Here is a 27,589-nt window from a genome sequence, read left to right on the forward strand (position 1 = left end):
CCGGACAACGTAGGTCAGGTGCTATGACATTGGCCTCGTAACAGAAGTTGACTGTTGTTCGAACCCGGCCTAGGGTATGGATATAATTGGTGTCTTCTCTATACGAAACTATTAATATGAATAAAAATAGATGGAAAATAAAATGTAGATAATTAGCTGAGTGCATATAGTCTCATTTGCCAAAAAGAAAGAATACAAAGAGGGAAATTGACGATTCGTTCGAGATAACTTCGACAACTCAGGAATCTATCAATATAATTCATTCTCGAAATTATCCTGTCTGTTTAATCCTTTTATCGTTGGATAAGATGCACAACACCGAGTTAGGATGTCTTTTGACAGGTAGGAAATCCTCAATCAGAAGGAACAGATTGAGAATAAGATGTTTACACGGATGTTTACACGGAAAGCTTACTTTAATAGAACATAATGAGAGTTTTGGTACAGTTGGCAATGATTTAACGTGTTAAGTGTCCTTAGGTATTTTAACCATCTATACACCGAATATTAAGGTCATTAAAGAAAACAATACCATGCAACCCATTGATGTTCTGTGTTCTTGGGAGATTTAAACAATTACTGCTAAGAATGAAAAAGGGTGCTTCTGTTAATTTGAATTTCATCATCATTAGGGCTCGGATGTTTAAGACCTCAAAATAGCTCAATTAAGCAAGCACATATGAATGAATAATGAATTTTCACGACCGCATTGTAATCGAAACAGACTTTCAACGTATTAGGTCGTGTTACGTACATATAGTACGTGTTGAAGAGATGTTAAGTACAGAACAAAAATGGCCAGCCGGACACCAGTGGGATCCGAACCCACAACCTCCCGATTTCGCGTCGGTTGCTCTACCAATTGAGCTATCTCTTCAACACGTACTACATGTACGTAACACGACCTAATACGTTGAAAGTCTGTTTCGATTACAATGCGGTCGTGAAAATTCAATATTCATTGACATGCCCCACAACGGGCGACTTAAACGCACTCTACAGTGTGCTAGCAGCAGTGCCAGACCTGTAGCTCAGATCCTTTCAAACAGAACAAAGATGGCCTAGGCCACCATAGCTCAATTGGTTCAGCCAACGAGTCGGACTCCTGTCTAGCTTATACATAAAGACTGATTATGAAAATACAATTTGCTTATGGAATGGCAGAATATTTGACTCTGAAAAAACTTCTTGTGACGGATTGAAGAAGGGGAATCCATACATGATTTTGATGGCTCTTTTTTGTAGGATTTCCAAATTATTAACATAATATTTCCTACATCTTCCCCAAATGAAGCTTATGTATGTTAGATATGGGTGGATCATTGCATAATATATACACTTCAATTGTTGGCGAGAGAAATTACTGTATCTTAATCTGTGCATTATTCCTATCAAAGGTATACTTTTGCTGATTACATATTACATAATCAATATGGTTTTTCCAGGAAAGTGTTGAGTCTAATATTATACCAAGATACATAGCTGAGTTGACTCTCTATTACTTGGTTCTTTAGGGTAAGTGTATTTTATAATGATATTTGTTCGTGGCGTCAACCTCTGTAGATCTTTTGCCACTACCCTTTTTAGACTTTTTTTCTGATATATTTTCTCATTGTTCTAATTATCTCTTTGTTTGTCTTGTATTTTCTGTTTTAAGTGCGACACAAACACCCAGTCCCAGGCCCAATGGAAATAACCAATTAAGGTTAAAATCCCCGACCCGGCCGTGAATCGAACTCGGGGCCTCTTGTTGCACCATATGATATGAACCTGCGTGTAATTGTAATTGCGGAAGTGTAGTGTGTTTAATGTGAGGAAAGGAACGTTAAGGACGACACAAACACCCAGTCCCCAGGCCAGCGATGTTAATCATTTACAATTAAAAACTCCTGACTCGGCCGGGAATTGAAATCGGGGCCGCCGGAGGGTAACAGTGTTAGCCGCTGTAATCTTATGGGCTGTTTTATGAAAGATTAAGTATTTTTAGTCACATTTATGATCATTTTTTGAGATAATGCTCAGTCCGATAACTTGTTCAAGTCACAATTTATATCTTCCATAATTTATGTTTCGCTCAGTCCTTTATTATAAGTTATTAAGATATCATAGGCAAATAATATACGTTTTCCCTTTAGTGTTAAAGATTGCATGTCATTAATATAAATCAAAAATAGAATAGGACCTACAATCTGTCTCACCATGTTTGAGAGTCGAAGAAAACAACCGCAAGCACGTGTAGGCTATTCTGAAATACTACCTGTTTCAAAAAAAAAACATTATTTTTCGTTCATTAGACTATTTCGCCTGAGCAAAAACACTCATTATTAAGATTTTTTTAAGATCACAGAGGAGTTAGAACAATTCTATTTTCCGCTGTGAGGTTTGTAGTAGAGAGATTGAAGGTAAGGACAACCTAACGTTTAGTCATATATACATAAATATTACGCCAGCCAAAATGCGCCTCTATTAGATACACAAACTCATTGAAATAACAACTGATTGTTTAAACAGAAACATACAACAATAAATCCACAAAAGAAAATTAATCATGCATTAATGGGTAGCAAGACTCACAGTTTACTCGCTGTTCTGCAGTTGTTCTATTCCTTCCACATCGGTTTTGTCATCGGTATCCGTGTCATCAGCCAAGTTGATAACAAACCGTTCAAGTACTTCCTCCGCAATCCCATCCAAATTTCACATATTAGCTTCCTCCTCATCGATAACGTGTTGAATACGGTCAGCAGTGACAGTATCAAGTCATTCTATCAATAGTTCTCGCACTTCCTTAATGGTGAAATTGACATGTCCCTTAACCTTTTTTTTATTTGCTTTACGTCGCACCGACACGGATAGGTCTTATGGCGACGATGAGGGAGGAAGGGGCTAGGAGTGGGAAGGAAGCGGCCGTGGCCTTAAATTAAGGTACAGCCCCAGCATTTGCCGGGTGTGAAAATGGGAAACCACGGAACACCATCTTCAGGGTTGCCGACAGTGGGGTTCGAACCCACGATCTCCCGAATACTGGATACTGGCCGCACTTAAGCGACTGCAGCTATCGAGCTCGGTGTCCATTAACCTGGCTCCATGCAAGCTCTACTGGGGTTAAGGAGCAATGATACGGAGGTATTCTTAATACGTGTCGTCCCGACTCCTCTGCGGCCTTGTCAACTCGGTACTCGTTACAAGCATTACGAATATGCTATGGTATTAGTGCCGGTGGTTCAACTTCAATGCACTGCGGATCATATCGTCGTTTCCCGCAAACTCTTCCGTCAAGTGACTTGTCTCCCTTGTCTGGAAGACGTGAAATATTTGTATTTACACGTGAGAAGAATAAGGAATACTCAAATTATATTGTTAATAATAAGCAAGAGCATCATATGCTAGGTTTGTAACATTACTTCTAAACTATTCCAGTTGAGCAACGTTAAATTTTGTACATTTGTTCATATAGGAAGTGCGTTACTAAAACCAAACCTCGAAAATATTGTGTACAGCGTCCCCTCAAACATGGTGAGACAGACTAAATAGTACCGAGCTCTGCGGTACACCCGTTTTTGTTTGTTGCTTAGAACGTTTAGTATCATTAATCATCACATAATTTGTTTGGTTTAATAAATAATTTTGGAACCATTTGTGTGCTAAACCCCTAACTTCTGCCATTTGTTTACTTGTCCAGAAGTATTTTGTAGTCAACCAGGTCAAATGCTTTTTTAAGATATGTGAGTAGCCCTGCTGCTAATTTATTTTCATCTAAGATCTTTTGAAAATCTATTACTGTATCAAATATGGCATTATCAGTTCCTCTGTTTGGGAGAAACACACATTGATGATCGGAAAAGTAATTAAGTGCACATCAATCTAATCTTTACTATCATTTCTATGAGCTTTCCATTCGCAGATAATATACTAATTGGTCTGTAATTGGATGGATTTGTATTGTCTCCTGATTTAACGATAGGTACAATTCTGGCACAATTGAGTAATTGGGGTATTTCTCCACTGAGAATTGAACGGTTAATAATTTCCACAATATATGGCACTAAACTTTCAACGCAGGTTTTTAACATGACATTGGTTATTTTACCTTCTGTTGAATTATTTTTATTCTTTAGGGAAGTGATAATTTCCAGCACTTCACATTCATTAGTTGGAGACATGAAAATACTATTAGTTTGACTTTCAGCTTTTGTGCTGCTATGAACTTGCTCATCTTCAGAAAGGCCTTTTATTATATTTTCAGTTACGTTAAGATATAGTTCATTTAGCGTATTGCACATGTCCTCCGTGTTTGTAATCCTGACACCATTTACCACCAGATGGCTGATTTCATGTTTATGCCCAGACTTCCTATTTAACACTTCATTGACTACATACCATATTTCGTTTTTGGTTTTTGCAATACTCTAATCTATGTTCATAATACCTTTCTCGTAACTCTCTTTCTAATTTGGTTATTTTATTACTGATTCTTTTGTATTCTTCTATTACTTCTGCAGAGGGACTTTTTACTTTAGTTTTCGAAAATAGTGAGTCTTTGATATGAATAAATGTTAGTAATTCTTGGGTAAACCAAGGTTTTAGGGGAATGTCTTTGGGGTTCTTTCTTTTTATTGAAATTAAGCTGGTTTCAATTCCCTTGCTAATATACTCGATAAATTTATTATAATAGGTGTTTATGTCCGTTTCCTCACAGTTAAATTTATTTTGTAGGATATGCTGATTTAATTTGCTGTATTTTACAAATTGCTTGCCACTATCTTTGAATATAGGTACTTCTGAAACTGATTTTTCACGTACCAGTAGGTAATGATCACTTAAGTTATTTGTTATATTGAATACATTACATTTTACTACTGTTTGTGACCAGTATGTGACCAATTAATGTGGAAGTTTTATCTATACTCTAGCTGGACATTTGTTATTACATGTTATATAGCCATAAGCTGTTATTAAATTGCCATACAACGTTCTCTTTCTGGAGGCTGAGAGCAATTCGATACTTGTATCTCCAAGTACACTGACTGACAGAGCAAATGCAACACCAAGGAGGAGTGGTTCGAAAGGGATGAAAGTTGGGGAAAAAAACAGAGACGGCACGGACGAATAATTGATGTTTATTTCAAAGCGATATGCAGGTTACACAATGCGCATGGCATCGACTCAGTAGGATGTAGGATCACCGCGAGCGGCGATGGACGCAGAAACACGTCGAGGTACAGAGTCAATAAGAGTGCGGATGGTGTCCTGAGGGATGGTTCTCCATTCTCTGTCAACCATTTGCCACAGTTGGTCGTCCGTACGAGGCTGGGGCAGAGTTTGCAAACGGCGTCCAATGAGATCCCACACGTGTTCGATTGGTGAGAGATCCGGAGAGTACGCTGACCACGGAAGCATCTGTACACCTCGTAGAGCCTGTTGGGAGATGCGAGCAGTGTGTGGGCGGGCATTATCCTGCTGAAACAGAGCATTGGGCAGCCCCTGAAGGTACGGGAGTGCCACCGGCCGCAGCACATGCTGCACGTAGCGGTGGGCATTTAACGTGCCTTGAATACGCACTAGAGGTGACGTGGAATCATACGCAATAGCGCCCCAAACCACGATGCCGCGTTGTCTAGCGGTAGGGCGCTCCACAGTTACGGTCGGATTTGACCTTTCTCCACGCCGACGCCACACGCGTCTGCGGTGACTATCACTGACAGAACAGAAGCGTGACTCATCGGAGAACACGACGTTCCGCCATTCCCTCATCCAAGTCGCTCTAGCCCGGCACCATGCCAGGCGTGCACGTCTATGCTGTGGAGTCAATGGTAGTCTTCTGAGCGGACGCCGGGAGTGCAGGCCTCCTTCAACCAATCGACGGGAAATTGTTCTGGTCGATATTGGAACAGCCAGGGTGTCTTGCACATGCTGAAGAATGGCGGTTGACGTGGCGTGCGGGGCTGCCACCGCTTGGCGGCGGATGCGCCGATCCTCGCGTGCTGACGTCACTCGGGCTGCGCCTGGACCCCTCGCACGTGCCACATGTCCCTGCGCCAACCATCTTCGCCACAGGCGCTGCACCGTGGACACATCCCCATGGGTATCGGCTGCGATTTGACGAAGCGACCAACCTGCCCTTCTCAGCCCGATCACCATACCCCTCGTAAAGTCGTCTGTCTGCTGGAAATGCCTCCGTTGACGGCGGCCTGGCATTCTTAGCTATACACGTGTCCTGTGGCACACGACAACACGTTCTACAATGACTGTCGGCTGAGAAATCACGGTACGAAGTGGGCCATTCGCCAACGCCGTGTCCCATTTATCGTTCGCTACGTGCGCAGCACAGCGGCGCATTTCACATCATGAGCATACCTCAGTGACGTCAGTCTACCCTGCAATTGGCATAAAGTTCTGACCACTCCTTCTTGGTGTTGCATTTGCTCTGTCAGTCAGTGTATTATTGAAGTATGCCTTGAACTACTTTTTAGGATATTTTCTAGATCGACATAAAACTTGGAGAGTTACTTTCCAGTGGTTTATGGATGGTAATGATTTCATATCTTAGATTTCCTTTTGTAATCGTGACTTGCAGTATGCTATGGGATTTATTTACTTCATTTATGGCATTGCTTTTCCAATTGTTTAAAATACAAAGCGAAACAATTCCACCCAATTGCTCTCTTACCACATGATGAGAAATGTAGTTTTTATTTCAAAAGTCTGAGTTAGTTTGTTGGTTTACCAATTTTTGGAGATTGAAGGAATATCTACTCCTTTAATCTGATCTAAGATGATTTCGATATCATCAAATTTATTTTTCATGCTTCGTGCTTTTATGTGTAAGCCTTTCAATTCACATGATCTACGTTCTAAAACTCTACCATTTATATACTTATGTAGGGTTTCACATTTAAATTCCTCTACTTTAAGAAATTTGTTTTCAGGATCCATGTTTGGTTATGTAAGGACAAAATTTGAAATTAAGAGAAGAAAGCTTGGAATTGAATTGGATACAACACAAGGAAAGATTACCTCGTTGTTTCCAGATCAGCTGAAGTGAGCAAGTTCATGCAGAACTTCAGAGTTTGCCACTAACCTCGAAAGACCGTCCTGGAAGTTACGGATATAGATTTTTCAGCCCCTGGTCCATGTACCACATATCTAACCGACATCATCCTCCAGGCCACCGAGCCAGCCTTTTGGATAATGGGTAGAAAAACCTTACACTCCTAAGAGGAAAGCTCCCAGGAAGGAAGGTTGGTAGCGTGTTCGCCCCAAAACAGGGAGTTAAAGCGAACACCAAATGAGGCCCAAAAAAGGACAAGCAAAACAACAGCGCGCCAAACAGATTAAACGAGAGTAAGTACACTTACCTGGGGAGGCGGAGGGAAGCAGAAAAGGCCGCGGTCGAAATCGAATAAGAAACAGTGACAGTGTTCTATTGTTTCAGCGAAATGAAAATCCACAATTTGCAAAATAAATAAATGACTTTAATTAACCTTTCAAAAATATATGTAGTAATCAATTAACGGAGAAAATAGAAATTCAACTGAAACATAACTTAAATACTCTCTGGATATCTCTAATAACCTCTGAGAAAACATTCCGATGTGGAATGAGTAAAATCAACGAGTGGAAAATCAATGAACTGAATTAATAAAAAATTAGTAGTTATTTAAATTGACATCATTTTAAGAGAACAACAAATATGAATCCAATTAAATAAATTGATAAAAGAAAAATAAAAGCTGACCTCGATTTTAAAAAGAAAATTAGAGTAACACAAGGATGAAGTTTACCTACTTGACCGCTCACCTACCTAAAATTGATTAAACTTAAATCTAGTAAATAGTTAGCCCTAGGTTGCAGTAACGTTCACCCCAAGAAAACATCTTAGCTGGACGGTGAGCCTTCGCAAGGGATAGTATATTATACCACAATGAACCGCGAAACCAAATTTTAAATTTACCAAACCGAGAAAAATTAAAGGCAAAATAAATCAGAGATAACGTTACACTTAAACACACGAAAATCAAAAATATCCACAATAAAAAAGGTTCAATTAAGATACCACGCCCCGAGGAATAAACAAGTTAGCCCAACAATGCAAAAACAACCCCCGATGCTAAGGCAACAACAACAAGGCATCTCCAAGGCGACAAATCCAAACACCGAAATAGCCCGCAAAAGAGAAACCCGGAAAAAGCAGAACGGAAACAATAATTAACTCGAAACCCAGCCCCAAAGTAAACAATTTAGGAAGGTTAACCAAAATTTCAAACAGAAACTTGCGGTGGCTTTCCATTTACATAAGTTTCTGGGAAAATTTACCAGTTAAAATCATAGTTAAACTTAAAATTAATTTTGATTTTAGTCCGCACCGTACTTTCTTACTAAAAACACAAAGATGAAGCTTCTTGCTGAGATGCATTGCAAAGTAACGAACATTCAGTCATTCAATTATTTGGAGATGATAGTTATGTTTATTATTACGGCTAGGGATCATTTCTCCGACATCAGACGACGAAATTTCTTGGAAATTTCCAGGTTCCTCGAAGACAGTATTCCACATTATTAGTATTTAATAAAGGAGCTTACAGTTTTCGGTCCATGTGAAACGAAGTGACGCCGAAGGGCTACATAATGTTACCTCACGCCAACTGGGCTTGAAGTCCAGTTTAAATGCAGTATAACTCCTTGTGCACGAAATTAAATATAACGAGGCCAACTATCAATTTATAGGGCACCTAAAGGCCCACAAGGAACTGGTTTCAGCCGTTGTCGAAGGTACTGCCTCCATGCATGTTGCCAGACATACACGCACAACTGCTTCCCATGGCGTCCACGCTCAAACTGCACGCTTCTCAACTGCAAGCAAGCGTGGCTTTGTTCTTGTTAGCACGCGCGCAGAATCCTTCAGGCTCGTTCGAAACTTCCAATCCCAGCCACCAGAGCGTAGCACATCATACCACGACACGGCATGATAAACAAATTCAAACCAGAAGGGCAAGATATTACACAATAAATGTGATGCAACAATGTTCGTTCATAAGGTCCATTGACACGAATTTCTAGCGGTGTAGAACCAAGTCCAAAAGGTTTACAGAGAGGTTCTGGTACACTAAACACCGTCACACATATTTTCCCCTGTTGCCGTAAGTCGGGGCATTTTTGGCGAGGTTCTCATTCCTAGACGTTACGTGCTCGTTGAGATAGATGTTATTTACCGAACTATATCCGATTTCGTTCGTTTTAGTGTCTTTCTTTTGTCGTCTGCTACTGAGGATTTCTTCTTTCTTCCATCGATTAACAAACTTCACGATGATCAGTTGTGGTCCAGGTTTCGTGGATGGAAGTCTGTGTGTAGCGTCAATATTTTCGGGCTTTATATCGACTCCCAGAGCCTTGCCAACTTCAGTCACTTTCTGGAACACTTTTTCAACCTTTTCAGGAGGCACTCCATACACTAGTAAGTTGTTTTTGCGTTGATACTGCTTTCAAGTCTTCTAGCTCGTCCATGGCCTCCGTTGTCGCGATTTCCGAATTTTTCTTATCTTTCCCCAAAGTGTCTAGTTTATTCTTAAGGTCATCATATTTTTCGGAAAGAAAGGCTGCTAATTTCTGTAATTCTTTGTTTTCTTCCGCTAGCATTTTGAGGGACTCTTCAAGTTGTTTAGAAAAGTTCGCCATAACCTCATTTATGAAAGGTTGTGCAATGCAGTCTTCACGTTTAGACGACCATTGGAATTGTTCTTCCTTAAAAGAAATTTTGGAGAGTTTCTTTGTTTATTTTTACACATGTTACGTGGAACCAACGTTTGCATTTACCATCACAGCCTACAGCCTGTTGATTGTTTTCTGTTTTCTTGCCACACGGGGAGGACACGAACACCATGATGTTATTTATCATATTTACTTAGTTCTAATTGTTTGAGTGCTGATTAGATTTGGTTGTAATGGTTTCCTGAGTTACTATGTTACTGACCTCCAGTATATTCCAGAAGAACTGTGAATATTATTCACATAAGTTTGTTTTTGTTCGTCACTACACTTAATACATCACACACCTACTGCCGCCATATTTCCTGCTGTTAAGAGAAGTTACAGATCTCTTCACATGGTTATGAGAGTATTTATGGATTGTAGTAAGGATGTAAAGGAGAAGTCTTTGGTAATTGATTGCATGTGGCCTTTGAAGAGGCCTGGTGCAGGTCTTTCGAGTTGACGCCGTATAGGCGACCTGCACGTCTGTGTATGGAGAGCTATCTATGATGAATTCTAAAGATGAAGACGGCACACCCAGCCCCCGAACTAACGGATAAAACCAATGAAGGTTAAAGTACCCGGCCATACTGGGAATCGAACCTGGGACCTTTCGAACCAAAGACCAGTACGCTAACCATTTAGCCATGGAGGCCGACAAGTCTCTCGTAAGACCCCAATTAGAGTACAGTTCGTGTGAATGGGACCCACACCAGGATTACTTGATATGAGAACTGGAGAAGATGCAGACGAAAGCAGCACGGTTTGTTCTCGGTGATTTCTGACAAAGGTCCGCCTCTGTGGTGTAGTGGTTAGTGTGATTAGCTGCCACCCCCGGAGGCCGGGGTTCGATTCCCGGCTCTGCCACGAAATTTGAAAAGTGGTACGAGGGCTGGACCTGGGTCCATTCAGCCTCGGGAGGTCAACTGAGTAGAGGAGGATTCGATTCCCACCTCAGCCATCCTGGAAGTGGTTTTCCGTGGTTTCCACTTCTCCTCCAGGCAAATGCCGGGATGGTGCCTAACTTAAGGCTACGGCCGCTTCCTTCCCTCTTCCTTGTCTACCCCTTCCAATCTTCCCATCCCCCCACAAGGCCCCTGTTCAGCATAGCAGGTGAGGCCGCCTGGGCGAGGTACTGGTCATTCTCCTCAGTTGTATCCCCCGACCCAGAGTCTGAAGCTCCAGGACACTGCCCTTGAGGCGGTAGAAGTGGGATCCTTCGCTGAGTTCGAGTGAAAAACCGGCCCTGGAGGGTAAACAGATTAAGAAGAAGAATAAGAAGATTTCTGACAAAGGAGTAGTGTTATGGAAACATTGCAAACATTGGGCTGGAAATATTTGGGAGTAAGGGACGAGATGCTCGACTAAGGGGTATGTTTCAAGCTGGCAGTGGAGAGATGGCGTAGAATGACATTAGTAGACGAATAAGCTTGAACGGAGCTTTTATACTGTAAGTACGAAAGATCGTAATATGAAGATAAAGTTGGAATTCAAAAGGATAAATGGGGGCAAATATTCATTCTTAGGACGAGGAGTAAGGAACTAGAGTAAATCATCCGGGGAAATGTTTGATAAATTTCCAAGTTCTTTGAAAAAGTTTAAGAAAAAGCAGGTAAACAATTGATAGGAAATCTGGCATCTGGATGACAGCCCGAAATGCAGATCATTGATGTTTGATTAATTGACACTCTGGATGTGAAGCGGCGCCTTGATATTGACACTTTGTTCTCAATAATTATTTTTCTATATGTCATTTTACATTTTTTCTTTCTTTCTTTCTCCCTCCCTTTCTTTCTTTCTTTCTTTCTTTTTTCTTTCTTTCTTTCTTAATCTGCTTAGCTTCACGGGTTGGTTTTCCCCTACGACTCAGCGAGGGATCCCACCTCTACAGCCTCAAGGGCAATGTCCTGGAGCTTCAGACACTGGGTCGGGGGATACAATGGGGGAGGATGACCAGTATATCGCCCAGGCGGCCTCACCTGCTATGCTGATCAGGAGCATTGCGGGGGGGTGGGAAGATTGAAAGAGATAGACAAGGAAGAGGGAAGGAAGCGGCCGTGGCCTTAAGTTAGGTACCATCCCGGCATTTGACTGGAGGAGAAGTGGGAAACCACGGAAAACCACTTCAAGATGGCTGAGGTGGGAATCGAACCCACCTCTACTCAGTTGACCTCCCGAGGATGAGTGGACCCCGTTGCAGCCCTCGTACCACTTTGCAAATTTCGTGGCAGAGCCGGGAATCGATCCCGGGCCTCCGGGGGTGGCAGCAAATCACACTAACCACTACACCACAGAGGCGGATAATTTACATTTTCTCTGTCTCAAATTCTAGTTTTCGTTAAAATTACTCACTGTTTTATCGTCAATTTTGAAATCCTCTCCGGGGGCTGAAAGGCTGGGGGCGTGGGAAAATGAGAGTATTCATAACTTGTCATAATTTGGGCTTATAAATAACATGCGAGATCCCTTCTAACATCGTCGTGGTCGTCGTCGTCGTCGTCGTCGTCGTCAACCTGCTCCTCATCATCTTCATCATTTCTCACTGAGAAAGCTCACATACCCCACGTAAAACAAACATTACACATGTTGACGTGAGAGTAAGGAAAGAGTCGCCGCCACGTCTCCTCGAGGTCATCACGCAACAGCATATTTTATGTGATCAATAAGACCTACTCTGTGCAATTCCAGCGCGCTGCAGCCTTCTTCATTGGCAGAGACATTTGACGGCAAGAACAGCATTAAATTCTATCATTTTAAACCGACCTGTTAAGTGGCACGTTGTACCTAGCTTAAGGATTATTTAGTTCCTACGGAAGGACATGGGCCCTTATCCCCATCGAAATGGCACTACCACATTTGAGGAGTATCTGTTCAAAAGCAACCTTAAGAAAATTGTGTGAAAAGCGCAAGAAACGTAAAATAAAAGGCACATGGAACGTACCCATGATAGAATGTGGCGCAAAATTTAACGAATTGTATCATCGTGGTCTGGATTGCTCACGACAGTCGATAATATTCAACTACTGTAATGCGTGTGGACGAAATACTGACTTATTTTTGGAAGTGGAAGTAGCACCTTCTGAACAGACACTCCTCTTTTATGGAGTACAATCAGCTTATGATAGAAATGAGCACCAGATTACATCCTGGGAAATAGCGGCCAAGCATCATCTCTTCGACTTAGCAGTGAAAAGGAACAAAGCATGTCCGGAATAATGGGTACCAAATCACAATTTCGCACGCCTAGTCAGCACTTATTCTAGCAGTAAGACAATACGTGTGGTAAGTCATTGGCTTATTAGTAAGACAACGGCGGGGTCAATGACCTTTGGGTGAGGTTAAGGCGTGAAATAACGTCATAACCTTACGTACGAGAGCAATCCTAACCTCATATGCTCCCTTGGTGGAGCCCAATTGGTCAGGAAACCTGTACGTGAGGTTAAGACGTCATTATGACTTGTTAACATTACCTCGCCCAGGATTGCTAACCTAACCTCACACAGGCTCTTCACTGGCTCCCTTTGGAAGAGTCCAATCTGTCAGGTGACCTGTAGGTGTGGTTAGAACGTTATTATGACGTGTTAACCTAACTTTGCTATCACGAACGCTAACCTAAACTCGCACAGGTTCTTCGTCGCCTACCCTTGGAGGAGCCGAATCGGTTAGGTGACCTGAAGTTGAGGTAAGGACATCATGATGACGTGTTAACCTAACCCTGCTACCACGAACGCTTGCATAACCTCGCACGGGCTCCTTGTCGGGTCCCCTTGGAGGAGGCGAATCGGTTAGGTGACCTGTAGTTGATGTTAGGACGGCATTATGAAGTGTTTACCTAATCTTGACCACAAATGAGTAGTGTATTTTGAGGACATCAGCCGCATCCTCACTCCTCACGCCTGAGCAGCAGGTCTGCTCCTGACGGAGCTGTGACGTCACAGCGCGGGCGATTGGAAATGCAGACTGCTGGCTAAGAGTGAATGCTTAACCCAACAAAACGTCATAACTTAACACGCAGACCTCTACCTGTAGGAGCTGTGACGTCACAGCGCGGGCGATTTGAAATGCGGATTGCTGGCTATGAGTGCTTGCTTAACCTTACATGATGCCATAATCTAACGATGGCTACATGTGCAAGCTTAACCTTACAGGCCCCGTGTTCAACACCCCAGGCTTAACCTTACAAGGGCGTTGACCTTTCTGACCCAAGTTCGATACCCAAGAGTGCAAGCTTAACCTAACTAGACAAGATGGCGACATTACGGGAGGTACCTGAGGGCCTCTTATGTGAGCGAACGCGGAGTTAAATACACTTGCGTTTGAGCTGATGCGCAACGCTCTGTTTTTAGTGTCTGGAACGCTCATTTTTTAAATTTTAACTTTAGAGCTTATAGATTTGTAATCTACAGACTTATAGTAGTCTACAGTATTGCTTACATCACTCAAAGATGTGTTCAGAACACACTCGAAAGTCTAATTTACTAGAAGAGCTGTGTCTAACGCGTGGGACAAGATAGCAGGGCTGAGCATGTGCCATACTACGGTCACGCTGTTTTGATATGCAGTGATCACGTGGACATGGTTCTTTCTAGACTACCTTGTGCAAGGTTTTATATTGTGTTTGGAGGAATACAATATTCGCTTCCTGGGTTCGGGATTCGAATCTTATGCAAAGTGCCTGATGTAACTAATTACTGCCTCGTATCCACTTGAGCCAAGCAGGCGGTGATGAGAAAAGGACTAGAAGATATTTAGCCTACATCTTAGAAATAAAATGGCGACGTCTAGGAAAACATGCACTCTATTAGGGGAAAGGAGGCGAGGGGAATGAAATAAGTACAACATTTCAAATGTAACGAAATATTTATTGTGTAATTATTTACAAAATTTATTTTATTTATCGATACGGCCACCTGTGGGCCACGTTTATACAATCTTCCTTCTGTAACGCAGACTGATAGCCTTCTCTTGAGTCTTTGACTTCTTCTTGCTCGCTCTTTCACTGAGATGTTCCCTGGCTTCGCATGTTGCTCTTCGGACGCATCCCTCATTCCCGCAAACTTATTCCTAAATGCTGTCCTTTCATTTATATCCTCCTCCTTGATACCTATTTCTGCCAAGTCATTGTGCACCTGCGTAAGCCATCCCGGTTGTTTTTTCCACTTTTCCTGCAGAAGAAGTATCCTGTTGGCTAATCTCTCAGGGTTCATTCTTTTGATATGCTCATAAAACGTCAATCTCCCTTTCCTCTTCACAATCGTGATTATATTAACTAGTATCCTTGTAATGTCGTTGAAAATGTTGCTATACTCCTTGAAAACTTACTGCGAAGAGCTACAACGCCCAAAAAATTGTATAGCCCCTGCAACATTAAAATTTAACATAACATTTATTGTTTACGAATTAGTTTTAAAAATATCCTTTACTATGAATGTTATGCTTTGCAAAGAAACTGTTGATTTTCTTACCATGAATCCTACTTATGGTGAGATACGCGTGTCTTGTTTCCTTTAGAGTCATCAACAACAGGAATTATGGTTGCAAGTTCACACTTACACTGTCTGCAGTTTAAAATCTTAGGATTAGGTCCATCGAAATCTATTACATTTTACACATCTGTGCTTCTAATGTAATCGACAGCATCTGCATGTAGCTACGTAGCTTGACATCTTACTGTGGAGTGGTAGGATGTCCCAAAAATCATCTACGAAAGGAACAGCGTACGTAGACAAAAAGCCTGGCGGTAAACACTGAGCCAGATGCTTTGTCATTCGATGTAAGGTTCCATGTTTATAGAACATCTTAATAGCCTCACTTGCTTGAGAGAGCTAAATAAGATGTAGCATATCAGTCTCGCTGCTAGGCAAACAGTTTGCATATTCACAGTTTGGTTTGTTATCAAGACAACTGTTTGTAGCAGGAATGTATAAGAGGTAAGTAAAATTAGTATAATATGCAAATATGTAAGTGATATAAATACGTACAAAATGGGATAAGTGGATACCGGTGAAGTAAAAGCGAGAGGAGAAGGAAAGTGAAGAGATGGAAAGTAAAAGGGGAAAATTCTTTAATAACTTTTAGTTTCTGCCCACCCGAAACCCCTACTACACAAGAGGTCTCGTATGTATGTCGTCATAGCTGTGCCAGCGGATTCCAGCCTTGTTCCGACATACCAATATTAATAGTCTTGTAACTATACTCGATAGTGGATGGTAAGTGACATCAGTCATGTGAATAATAAGATAATAGGTAGTAATGTCAGGAGGAATATTTTCAGATATTTCAAATTCTAAATAAATTTTGACAGGAGATTCTTTTATATATTCTTCACGATAACAGCAGGATAACTACAATCGTTGCTTTATTTTTGAATTCTTCAGAAGAAAATAGCGGACGATCTTTCTTTCTGATAACACGAGGATTTGAATTTACAAAACATGTTATAGAGCAAGCCAAATTTATGTTCCTTGAAATTAATGTCCATGTTTCCGTAGGGATAAGAAAATCCGTTGAGTTATAGTCCAATATTTTGTAATTTGCAGTGATCAAACTCAACGCTACCTCTCTTATGGTTGAATTTACGGTGAGTTTGAAATCCGTAAATAAAGTACAGTGGCTTTCTGGTAAAACGTGACGTTTTAACAGCCCAATTATGCTTGTTTCTAGGCGGTAGCACAGGATACTCATGCAGCTCCCAACTTCGAAAACGTATATGTAATGGTGTATCATTTTCTCAACCTTGAGCAATCGAATTTTTCTCGATCAGATATTGTTACATGTGAAATCGTCCACAATATACGTTGAAGGGTAGAATCTACTGGCGTTTCTGCTGCTGTAAGTTCATTGTAATCACTTCGATTACGGATAAGAATTAGCTCTTGTTTTGCGTTGATTATAATACGTCTGAATTCTTCAGCGAAGCCGAGAACATCACTGTGAGAATGTCACATAGTATGGGTAAAACATTGTCAAATTTACGAATGTTCTTTGTACTGGCTTAAGCAATCGTCTACGTTGAATGATATGAGAATTAAAACTTAACTTACAATTATGTACATGGATGATGTATGTTAAATGTACAATATTCTTAAATTATAAACGTATCACATAGTATGAGTAAAACATTATCAATTTGCGAATGTTCTTCGTCTTATCTTAAAAAATCGTATACGTTAAATGATATGAGAATTAAAACTTAACATTGCTATTATGTGCATGGATGGTGTATGTTAAATATACAATGTTTTTAAATTATTAACGTCCAATTTTCCACATTAAAACTTATAGCTAGGTGAATAAAACATTTAAAACACAACTAAATTTATGCGGCGTATTGTACTTATGTGACCATGTTATGACATGTGATTAGCCGTGTTCGTCTGCTGATGCTATAATGGTATAAGTTTCTTGAAGTAATATGAACACTGATGTTGGAGTCAAGGTTGTAGTCTGGTACTGAATGTGGAATTTCGTCGATCTATATGCAGTGCTTGAGTATTTTTTCGGTGGACATAGGATGTGCGCAAAGTAAGATAGAATTAGGCCTACAAGTCAGTCGGTATGATGTCGTTGGTAAGTGGATGTAAACACAATTCCTGTCCTTAGTTATTTGTGATCCGAGTCTCAGTGAAGACTTATGTTTTGAAATTTAGCATTTTTTGCAACTTGTTTAACGTCGCACCAACACAGCGAAGATTTTCGGTGACGGGAGGATGTAAAAGGGCTAGGATTGGGAAGATAGCGGCCGTGGCACAACCCCAGCATGCACCCTGTTCTAATTTATTGATGTTTGGCTCGTTAGCTCAATAGTCAGTGTTCGCGGGTTCGATTCCCGGCCGGGCCAAGGGATTTTAACTCCATGTGGTTAATCCCTCTGGTTTAGGGGATAGGTGGTCGTCAATACACTCCTCTTCATACACTCACACCACGCTACCACAGAAACATACAAAAGTAAATACGTCCCTCCACATAGTGTTGGCGTTTGGGGAAAGGCAACCGACCGTAAAACTGGGTCAAATCAACATCAAGTTATCACTCCAATGAATTGGGAGAAGGGCCAGAAATAATAATAATAATAATAATAATAATAATAATAATAATAATAATAATAATAATAATAATAATAATAATAATATTTATGTCATGGTGCTTTGTTTCGTAGTTTCAATTTGATTTCCTTTTTCAGTCTATTACATTTAAATTGATCAAGAAATATATTACAAATATAACTAAAATCAGATTCGAAGTTACGAACCAAACTAAATGTCAGAGAGCATGAATAGGAAAAGAGTGCTAAATTACAAACTCAAAAAGTAATAGTCCTTACCGGCAGCGGGCATTTATTAGAAGTCCAACACCCTCCCGACTACCCGACTACGGCATGCAGACTCATTTGCGTTTCCCTCTTACTTTGTGGTATAGTACACATTCGATGCGCACCGAATATAAACATCCAACAATGGGAAACAGCAGCGTGTCCGCACCTAGTATTCTGTTAGCATAATTAGGAGAGGCACTATATCTGCATACCTCGAAGCTAAACGGAGTGTCACACTTGCTGATATTCCCTTGTAAGTCGAGGAGGGGATTCATGGCTACCATTGCCCAGAATTTAATCTGGTGTTCATTTCTATCATAACGTGACTGATTGTACTCCTTAAATGTGGGAGTTCCATTTCTATGTGGATAACAACCCACGTCCTTTCGTAAGATCTAAACAATCCTTAAGCCAGTCAGCACATGTCGCTTAACACACCAGTTTAAAATGACACAATTTAATGCTGTTTTTGCCTTCAAATTACTCTGCCTCAGCTGCAGCGCGCTGGAATTGGACAGAGTAGGTCTTATTGAGTCCGGCCCCGCGGTGTAGGGGGCAACGCGTCCGCCTGTCACCCGGCGGCCCCAGGTTCGATTCCCGGACGGTTCATGGGATTTTAATTGTAATGATTAATGTCCCTGGTCTGGGGAGTGGGTGTTTGTGACGTCCTTAATCTTCCTTTCCTCACATACAACATTCCACACTACCGCCATTCCAATTACACGCAGGTTCATACAATATGGTCCCAGCAGGGGAAAAAGATCCATATGGGTCGACACCCCGAAAAAATAGCATTTTAAGAAAGGTCTTATTGATCACAAGTAGTAGAAGCAAAGTATTTTCTGAAAGAATGGGTGCCGAGTCAGCACTTTTTTCCTAGTAGTAAGACAATGCGTGTGGTAAGTAGTAAGTGTCGTAAGACAACGGCGGGGTCAATGACCTTTAGGTGAGGTTAAGACGTGAAATAATGTCATAACCTTACGAGAGCAATCTTAACCCTGGCGGAGCCCAATCGGTCAGGGCAATGACCTGGGGTCTTTTGAACCCTAGGTGAGGTTAAGACGTGGGCAATACTAATATCTTGGGCACCCTTGGGGGAGCCCAGTCGGTAAGGAGACCTGTAGGTGAGGTTAAGACGTCATTATGACGTGTTAACTTAACCTTGACCCCGATCGTTAACTTAACCTCACACAGGCTCTTTACTGGCTCCCCTCAGGGGAGCCCAGTCGGTCAAGTTAACTGTAGGTGAGGTTAGAACGTCTTCATGGCGTGTTAACCTAACCCTGCTACCACTAACGCTTGCCTAACCTCACACGTGTTCTTTGTAGGGTCCCCTTGGAGGAACCGAATCGGTTAGGTGACCTGTAGTTGAGATTAGGACGTCATTATGGCGTGTTAACCTAACCTTGCCCACGAATAGGTACGGTAGTTTATTTTGAAGACATCAGCCGCAGCAGGCCTGCTTCCGACAGAGCGGTGACGTCACAGCGCGGGCGATTTGAAATTAAGGCTGCTGGCTAAGAATGAATGATTAACCAAGCAAAGCGTCATAACCAAACGCGCAGGCCTGCACTTGAAGGAGCAGTGACGCTGCGGCGTGGGTAATTTGAAATTCAGATTGCTGGCTAAGAGTGCATGCTTAAGCTTATATGACGCCATAACCTAACGTAGGCTACATGTGCATGGTTAACCTTACATGGCCCGGGTTCCACCCCCAGGCTTAAACGTACAAGGGCGTTAACCTTACTGACCCAGGTTCGATACCCAAGAGTGCAAGCTTAACCTATCAGCCTTAACCTAACTAGACAAGATAGTTTCTGGAACACTCGATGTCTTATTTTAACTTTAGAGCTTATATATTTGAACTCTAGAGACTTATAGTAGCCTACAATATTGTTTACATCACTCAAAGAGCAAACCCTTGTGTTCAGAACACACTCGAAACTCTCATTTACTAGGACAGCCATGTCCAACGCGTGGGCCAGGATTGCGGGACTGAGCATTTGTCATACTAAGGTCATGCTGTTTTGAGACGCATTGATCACGTGGATATGATTATGTATTTTTAGACTTGTACGTTGTCAACTTCACTCTATCTCGTAATACCGTGAGCATATTTTTAGTCGAGAAGATACTGTGATAGAGATTTGTGTGTTTTTTATTTCTTCGTGCCAAGAACATTGATAGTTGATGTTCAAGGCTTTAAAGTTAACGGTAACATATTTGTGTTCAAAGAGGTAGCTATGTTGGATTGCACTGTGTTGTGGGCACCAAAATCGTCAGTTTAGTATTTAGAACGCTTTTCCCTTACTGCTTTAAAAGAGATGAAGATAAAAGGCAGACGAACTTTATTTAAAATTTTAAGATTATGATGAGAAGGAAAATGTATTCCATATCGCTTTCTAGCTATGATTATGAACGCTCATTTGTCAAGAGCAGATCCAGTGTTTATTAAGTGTTGTAGAAATAAGGAATGTTTGTGTGAGTATCTACTATCAACATGCGAAGTTATCGATCTGAATGAATTAGGATGTCCATCAAGGAGCTTAGTGCGGAAACGAAAAAGGAAGCTCTTTGACTGGTTGTGTCGCAATGCATGCCCGGAGGTGAGCAACATATGTAAATTGCAGTGTTTGAATGTCGACAGTGGGAATGAAACATTTATAGAGTAAGAACATGATGTAATTTCTATTCCGATACTAAGTGTAACGCAGTTGAAAAGGCTATGGTAATGTTTTATGCTTACTGTACACCTCAACCCCGCACATTCAAAAGAAGCGCCTTACGAACTCCTCTATCGACCACAACGTGAAATTGCTACTACAGGAAGTTGTAACATTAAACAGAAGATGTCACTATTGAAGTTTTAAGTAATTGTGTTATTGTGAAGTTTCCTAAACTGATTGGATTTCTTTTGGTTTAGTTTTTCTGTACATCAAGAAGTTTGGACACTTTTCCACAGATGTCACTACCAAAAAAGTATGGGCATGCACTCTGGTGCAAGGTAAAGGATGTTGTTATTGAAAGATTTTTTTCACGGGTTTTCTTTGGTAAATTAACTTTCATTTGTTTTTCTGATATATTTCAAGGTTTGTAACACTTATTTCTCAGTCCGCCAGTTTTGAAGTTAGCCAATTGGAATTTTCTGTAATTATTTTTCATCCTATCACAGGCTTCTTTTTGGTTCTTTGGGTGTAATTTTTGTGTCTGCCAATAAAATTGAGAGGGTGTGTCCGGACTAGTCCAGAATCCTCTCGAACCTTCCCTGAGGGTATATAAACTGCGGCTGCTCTTGCTACCTTGTCTCATTGATCGTCGTCTTTCTGAGAGTGTGTGTGTGTGTGTGTGTGTGTGTGTGTGTGTGTGTGTGTGTGTGTGTGTGTGTGTGTGTGTGTGTGTGTGTGTGTGTGTGTGTGTGTGTGTGTGTGTGTGTGTGTGTGTGTGTGTTTTGGCGGGGCGCCTCATTCTTCGGCAGGCAGAACATCAGCAAGATAATGACCACCAGACTTAGTTTTCTGTAGCTGTCTCCGCAACTTATCCGAGGGGAAGGTCCGAATTTCTAACTATGTGATTAACCTTTTCTAAAATGTAAATTTTCGTTCGGCTAATGTAAAAATGTCACAAAATTTTTAACTGTAATTCGGGGATAGAGACTGCGTTACCCTCTCGAGTTGCCCTTCAACTTAGTTCGAGGTGACTACGATTTCGTAACTGTTTTTCTTCTTTTCTGTAATGCCTTAAAGTAACTTTCATTCGAGTCACCTCAGTAGCTTGGGATTAGCCCCTGTATCACTGGGCCGAGAGCTCTGTTAGGATTTTATTTTTCATTGAGGAGTGCAAGGATACGCCTCCATCCATTTTGTGTTCGGGCCATTAATTTAACCTGTTATTCCTTTTCCACGAAGGCCCAGTAGGTTGGGTACTATATACCCCTGTGTAAAACTATTTCCCACCGAGCTCGATAGCTGCAGTCGCTTAAGTGCGGCCAGTATCCAGTAATCGGGAGATAGTGGGTTCGAGCCCCACTGTCGGCAGCCCTGAAGATGGTTTTCCGTGGTTTCCCATTTTCACACCAGGCAAATGCCGGTGCTGTACCTTAATTAAGGCCACGGCCGCTTCCTTCCACTTCCTGGGCCTTTCCTATCCCATCGTCGCCATAAGACATATCTGTGTCGGTGCGACGTAAATCAAATAGCAAAAAAAACTATTTCCATTGTATATCGTGCCTTGAGAGGCCAGAGATTGTAAAATATTGATGCAATATTGCCTTGAGTAGGCTGTAAGAAATTGAGAGCATGTAAGCTCTTTTCTAAGTTTTTGTTATAGTGAGGGGCTCTGGAAGGCTAAATATTGTATATTTTTGGAGCATGTGCTCTTAAATTGGGATATTTCTGTCCTTGTCTGAACATTGCTATTTCGCAACCTTGTAAACTGGATACGGTATCCCAGAATTTGTAAACTAAGGGCTTGAAGCCCCAGATCTGTGAATATTCACTAATCTTGGATTGTCCACGTCTTGTTTCAAGATTGCTATTTTGGACCGGAGATTTCATTGTTATTTCACCTAGTGAAAATTTGTTAAGTTTTTTTTTTTTTGCAAGAAATATAACCAAGTCTTAATTCAATTTTCTGATATCGTAGTTAGACCCATTCAACACCCGCACCTTCTTTCACTTACAATAAGAAACTGAATACTTTTACTGAAGAAGAGTTGAAGGTATTACCAAAGGCATTTCTATAGAATGTACCTGCGAATGCTCTAAAGAATATTTGGGAGAAAGTGACTCATGGATGGAGTCAAGTACCCATTCTGTCCGAGCTTCAAAGGTGTACGTTTATCTAAAAGACCCTCAGTGATACAGTGTCGTACATGTCAAATGAATAAACTGTAATACGGACCTAAAGCTAAGGAGTTGTCTTCGCTTATGAACACTTACGATAGCTGCCAAGAGAGCGGACAAGCACACGCAGAAAAAAAAAATGAAGAGACGTGCTGGGAGAAAGGTGAGGGTGCATGCTGGGCAGGGATCATCAATAAAGCAATTGATCTTCTTCCTTTTGAGCTTCATCTTTCTAGATACCAATACTGTGTCCTGGCACTCAGCTCGATGTTCGCTTGGCGCGTGGTGATCCTGGTATTAATATGTTAGGTGCTGCTTGCAAAGAACATGACCTTGCTTACCGTGCTAGTAAACGTGAAACAAACCTGAATTAAGACGTGTAGCTGATAAAAGTCTGCTTCGTAAAGCTATGCAGCGTGTGAAGTCACCTAATGCTACAGTTTCTGAGAAGATAGCAGTGTTTATCGTTGCCGGCCCAATGAAAGGGAAACTTTTGTTGGATGTAGGCAATATAAGGCGAAGGCAGCAGAGAAAATCTATGTAAGATTGGACTAAACAGATTTACTTGATAAAAGAAAAATGTGCACATGCTAAAAGAAAAACGATTTGTGAAGCATAATGCGGTTGTTGCATGATATTTTTACGTTAATCCTACTCTACTGCAAGTTCTAACTTGTCGACAAACAAGTTTAAATTTGTTTTAAGCAATAGAAGGGAGGAAAGGTAGAGGTTCTAGAATAAAACGCATCCAACGTTTTAATGTACATCCTCTTTATGAATCCATGAATTGAAGTAGTTATTAAAACCAAGCCATTTTACGTACAGTTTATTACCACGATGACGATTAACAAGTTCGATTAAATAGTGATCAGGATATTTTGTTTTCTGCAGTTCTTCGATGTAGAATACTCCTTCGATAAGCTGTCCTGAAAGTTCGTGCGGTAAATAGGTGACTGGATTAGTAAGCTTAACACTGTTGATTTGTGCTCCAGTTAGAGTGTATTCTTTTGCGAAGACAGACTTCTGTTTGGTGGTACGAACAAAATTACCTTTCTGAAAGCGATGGCGGCGTGGATCAGCTGTTTTGATTACAAGATGAATAGCATCTAAGTGGGGTTTTTCCTTGGTAACAAGACGTGGCTTTGTGCCAATGGTGCGATGAGGCGTATAGTTGTAGGTAGACACAAGTGTAGGTAGAAGATCAATCCAGCGATAAGAACCAAGCTGTACATTCACAGCACGTCATTGTTTTGAGGGTACGATTAAAGCGCCAGAATGCTTGCCTTGAGATTGCTGTATGTAGAATAGTGATGAATAACGAGTGGGTTGAAATAAGAAGAAACTTGGTTTTAAAACTCTTTACTTTGATCAGTCGGAAGAAGCTGTGGCAGCGTTTTCATTGTTGAACAATACGTTTGAAGGCATCTTTGACATGAGGTTCAGTCTTAGAACGCATGGGTCCTGCAAGAGAAAACTTAGAGTACACGTCGATGACAGTAAGTAGATGCTTATACCCTTTATGCTAGAGGCATAAGAAATCATTTCTACTAAGGCAGTTTGCCAGATATGATCTTTTCCACGTGTGATAATGCGTACGCGACGGTAGGGGCGACGAGCTGGTTTATGTAACCCGTGTGCGAAGTTTATCTTTACAGCCGAGGCCATTACTCAGTTGTTCCCGCACGACGTAATTCTCTCTTTATTTCTAGAATTTCTGATTTGTGACATGCGAGGACAGCATCTTGCTAGCTCTTAGCCGTTGCAAGCATTCTATGAGTAAGTTGGGATCATTCACAGTATCTCACATCTACATAGGGCAACAAAGGCTTGCAGATAACATTGATATCACGTGCAGACAGTTGATGTGAAGGAAACAGCTTAGAAATAAACTCTCGATACTTGCGACTCTTATTTGTACTTTCCGCTTCTGTTCTCTTGTAATTACGTCGAGTAGCACCAGTAGCAAAAGTTATTTCTCTATTTTTTAAGGTCATCTTGCGAAATTATACCTTTGTTGGTTATCCGAGAGAAGAGGAATTCCAAGAGAACTTTACTAAATTTATAAGTTATACCTTTTACGATGAGGTTGTTGGCATTATTCTTAACATTTGCATTACTTATCTAAAACAGTCGCCTCCATAGCTAATACCGTAGGTTATGTCGGTTTGTCCTGAAAAAAAGTTTTTTATATAAGGAGCAAAGTGTGAATCGTAGGTATTTTGAATAAGTGTGTTTAACTGATTACGATACTCTGGTGTAATCATAACTTCACTCAAGGAAGGTAGACCTTGTTTTGATGCAGTAGGTGTTTCAGCAATAACGCCTCTGTTGAAAACTTAACTCACTTGGATGGTAAAGAGAAGTTGAAAACTTATTCGTCGTCCTCGTCTTCTTCATCCTTATTCTGCTTCTCCTCTTCCTCATCCTGCGTTTCTTTTTCTTCTCCTTCAGGCTTTTCCTTTTCTTGCTTCTCTTTATCTCGAGATGTTTACATGGTAACAGAACTTGTAGTAGACTCGCAAGAAGAAGTAGAATCAACAAATTATTTTAGTGGTGCACCCAGTTGCGTTTCCAAAAAATCAGTATCTGCTTGAATACGACTGAGCTCTGTAAATTTACTTCGAATATGGTTTCGAGCACGCAATCACGTAATACTTGATGTTGACATGAATTTGGTTTTAGATCAAATGCAGTCGGTAACTGCTGTACTGAAGCTTATACAATGATCAAAGCCCATGAGATACCGTCCTAAATGAACATCACTTTCTTTATCAATAACTATGTAGCCATAATGTTGCGATGACCAACATGTAGCATACAAACATTTAAGGTCATTGAATGTCACATCAATGTTAACATGATAGTAATACACGTGTCGAATTTTGCGCTCATCCGTGTGTGTGAAACGGAACAGTGCACGCCGTGAGTAGTATAATTGGATGGTTCGGCCGCCACCACCTCCTCCGGGCTCCCAGGGCTCCCTCCACCACACGCGGGAAATTTGAATTTTGGCGGAGAATTTGAATTTTGGCGGGAAATTTGAATTTTGGCGGGAGAATTGAATTTGTAAACAAAGCCACGTGCTTTTTGAAAGCTGTCATCGACAACAACGCATCGCTAACCTCACTGCTGCCATCTTGACGGGCCTAAACCTCAGTAGTACCAACTTAACCTAACTAGCGCGAGGTAAACAAATCCACGTGTTTTTGACAGCCACGTGCTTTTTGACAGACAACAACGCATCGCTAACCTCAGTACTGCCATCTTGACGGGCCTAAACCTCAGTAGTACCAACTTAACCTAACTAGCGCGTGGTAAACAAAGCCACGTGCTTTTTGACATCCACGTGCTTTTTGACATCCACGTGCTTTTTGACAGCTGTCATCCGCCATCTTTAAACCACAGAGCACTGTGCTGCCCTCTTTATCGTAGTAGATGTAAATTCGTCACCTGTCATCGGCAGTGCTGCCATCTTGGCGGGCCTAAACCTTAGTGCTACAAACTTAACCTCACTAGCGTGAGATAAACAAAGCCACGTGAATTCCTTTGACAGCTGTCACTAGCCATCTTTAAACTACAGAGCACAGTGCTGCCCTCTTTAGCTACTTACCTTTGAAATGTGGTACGTCACAGCTGTCATCCGCCATCTTGCATCGCAAACCTCAGTGCTGCACTCTTTAGCTAGATACCTTTGAAATGTAGTGGCGGTAATTTGAGAAATTCTTTATGCTCTTGTTTGTAAACAAATCCACGTGCAGCTGCCATCCGCCATCTTTAATCCATAGAGCACCGTGCTGCCCTCTTTAGCTACTTACCTTTGAAATGTGGTACGTCACAGCTGTCATCCGCCATCTTGCATCGCAAACCTCAGTGCTGCACTCTTTAGCTAGATACTTTTGAAATGTAGTGAAGGCAATTTGAAAAATTCTTTATGCTCTTGTTTGGAAACAAACATATGCGCTTTTTTTGACAGCTATCATCCGCCATCTTTAATCCAGAGAGCACCGTGCTGCCCTCTATGTGGGGGTGGTAAATTCTACGCGCTCTTGTTTGGAAACAAACCCATGTGCTTTTCTGACAGCTGTCAACCGCCAGAGAGCACCGTGCTGCCCTCTATGTGACGGTGGCAAATTCCACGTGCTTTTTGACAGCTGTCATCCGCCATCTTGCATCACAAAACTCAGTGCTGTTCTCTTTAGCTAGATACCTCTGAAATGTGGTGGCGGCAAATTCTATGTGCTCTTGTTTAGTAAACAAAGCCACGTGCTTTTTTGACAGCTGTCGTCCGCCACCTTTAATCAGTAGAGCACTGTGCTGCTATCATGCGGGCAATTTCGTCAGCTGTCATCCGCCATATTTAATCTACAGAGCACCGTGCTGCTCTCTGTAGTAGCGGGCAATTTGAAAAGTTCTGTTAGCTGTCATCCGCCATCTTTAATCAAGAGAGCACCGTGCTGCCATCTTTAGCTAGATACCTTTGAACTGTGGTGGCGGCAAATTCCACGTGCTCTTGTTTAGTAAATAAACTCACGCGCTTTTTGTCAGCTGTCATCCGCCATCTTACATCGCAAACCTCAGTGCTACACTCTTTAGTTGAAAAATGGTGGCGGATAATTTAAAAAGAAAAATTCTACAGCAGCCATCTCTCGACGCTAATTGCACAAGATGGTGGCTATACATGACTCCT

Source organism: Anabrus simplex, chromosome 2 (genome assembly GCF_040414725.1).
Source record: "Anabrus simplex isolate iqAnaSimp1 chromosome 2, ASM4041472v1, whole genome shotgun sequence".
In the NCBI taxonomy this organism is placed as follows: domain Eukaryota; kingdom Metazoa; phylum Arthropoda; class Insecta; order Orthoptera; family Tettigoniidae; genus Anabrus; species Anabrus simplex.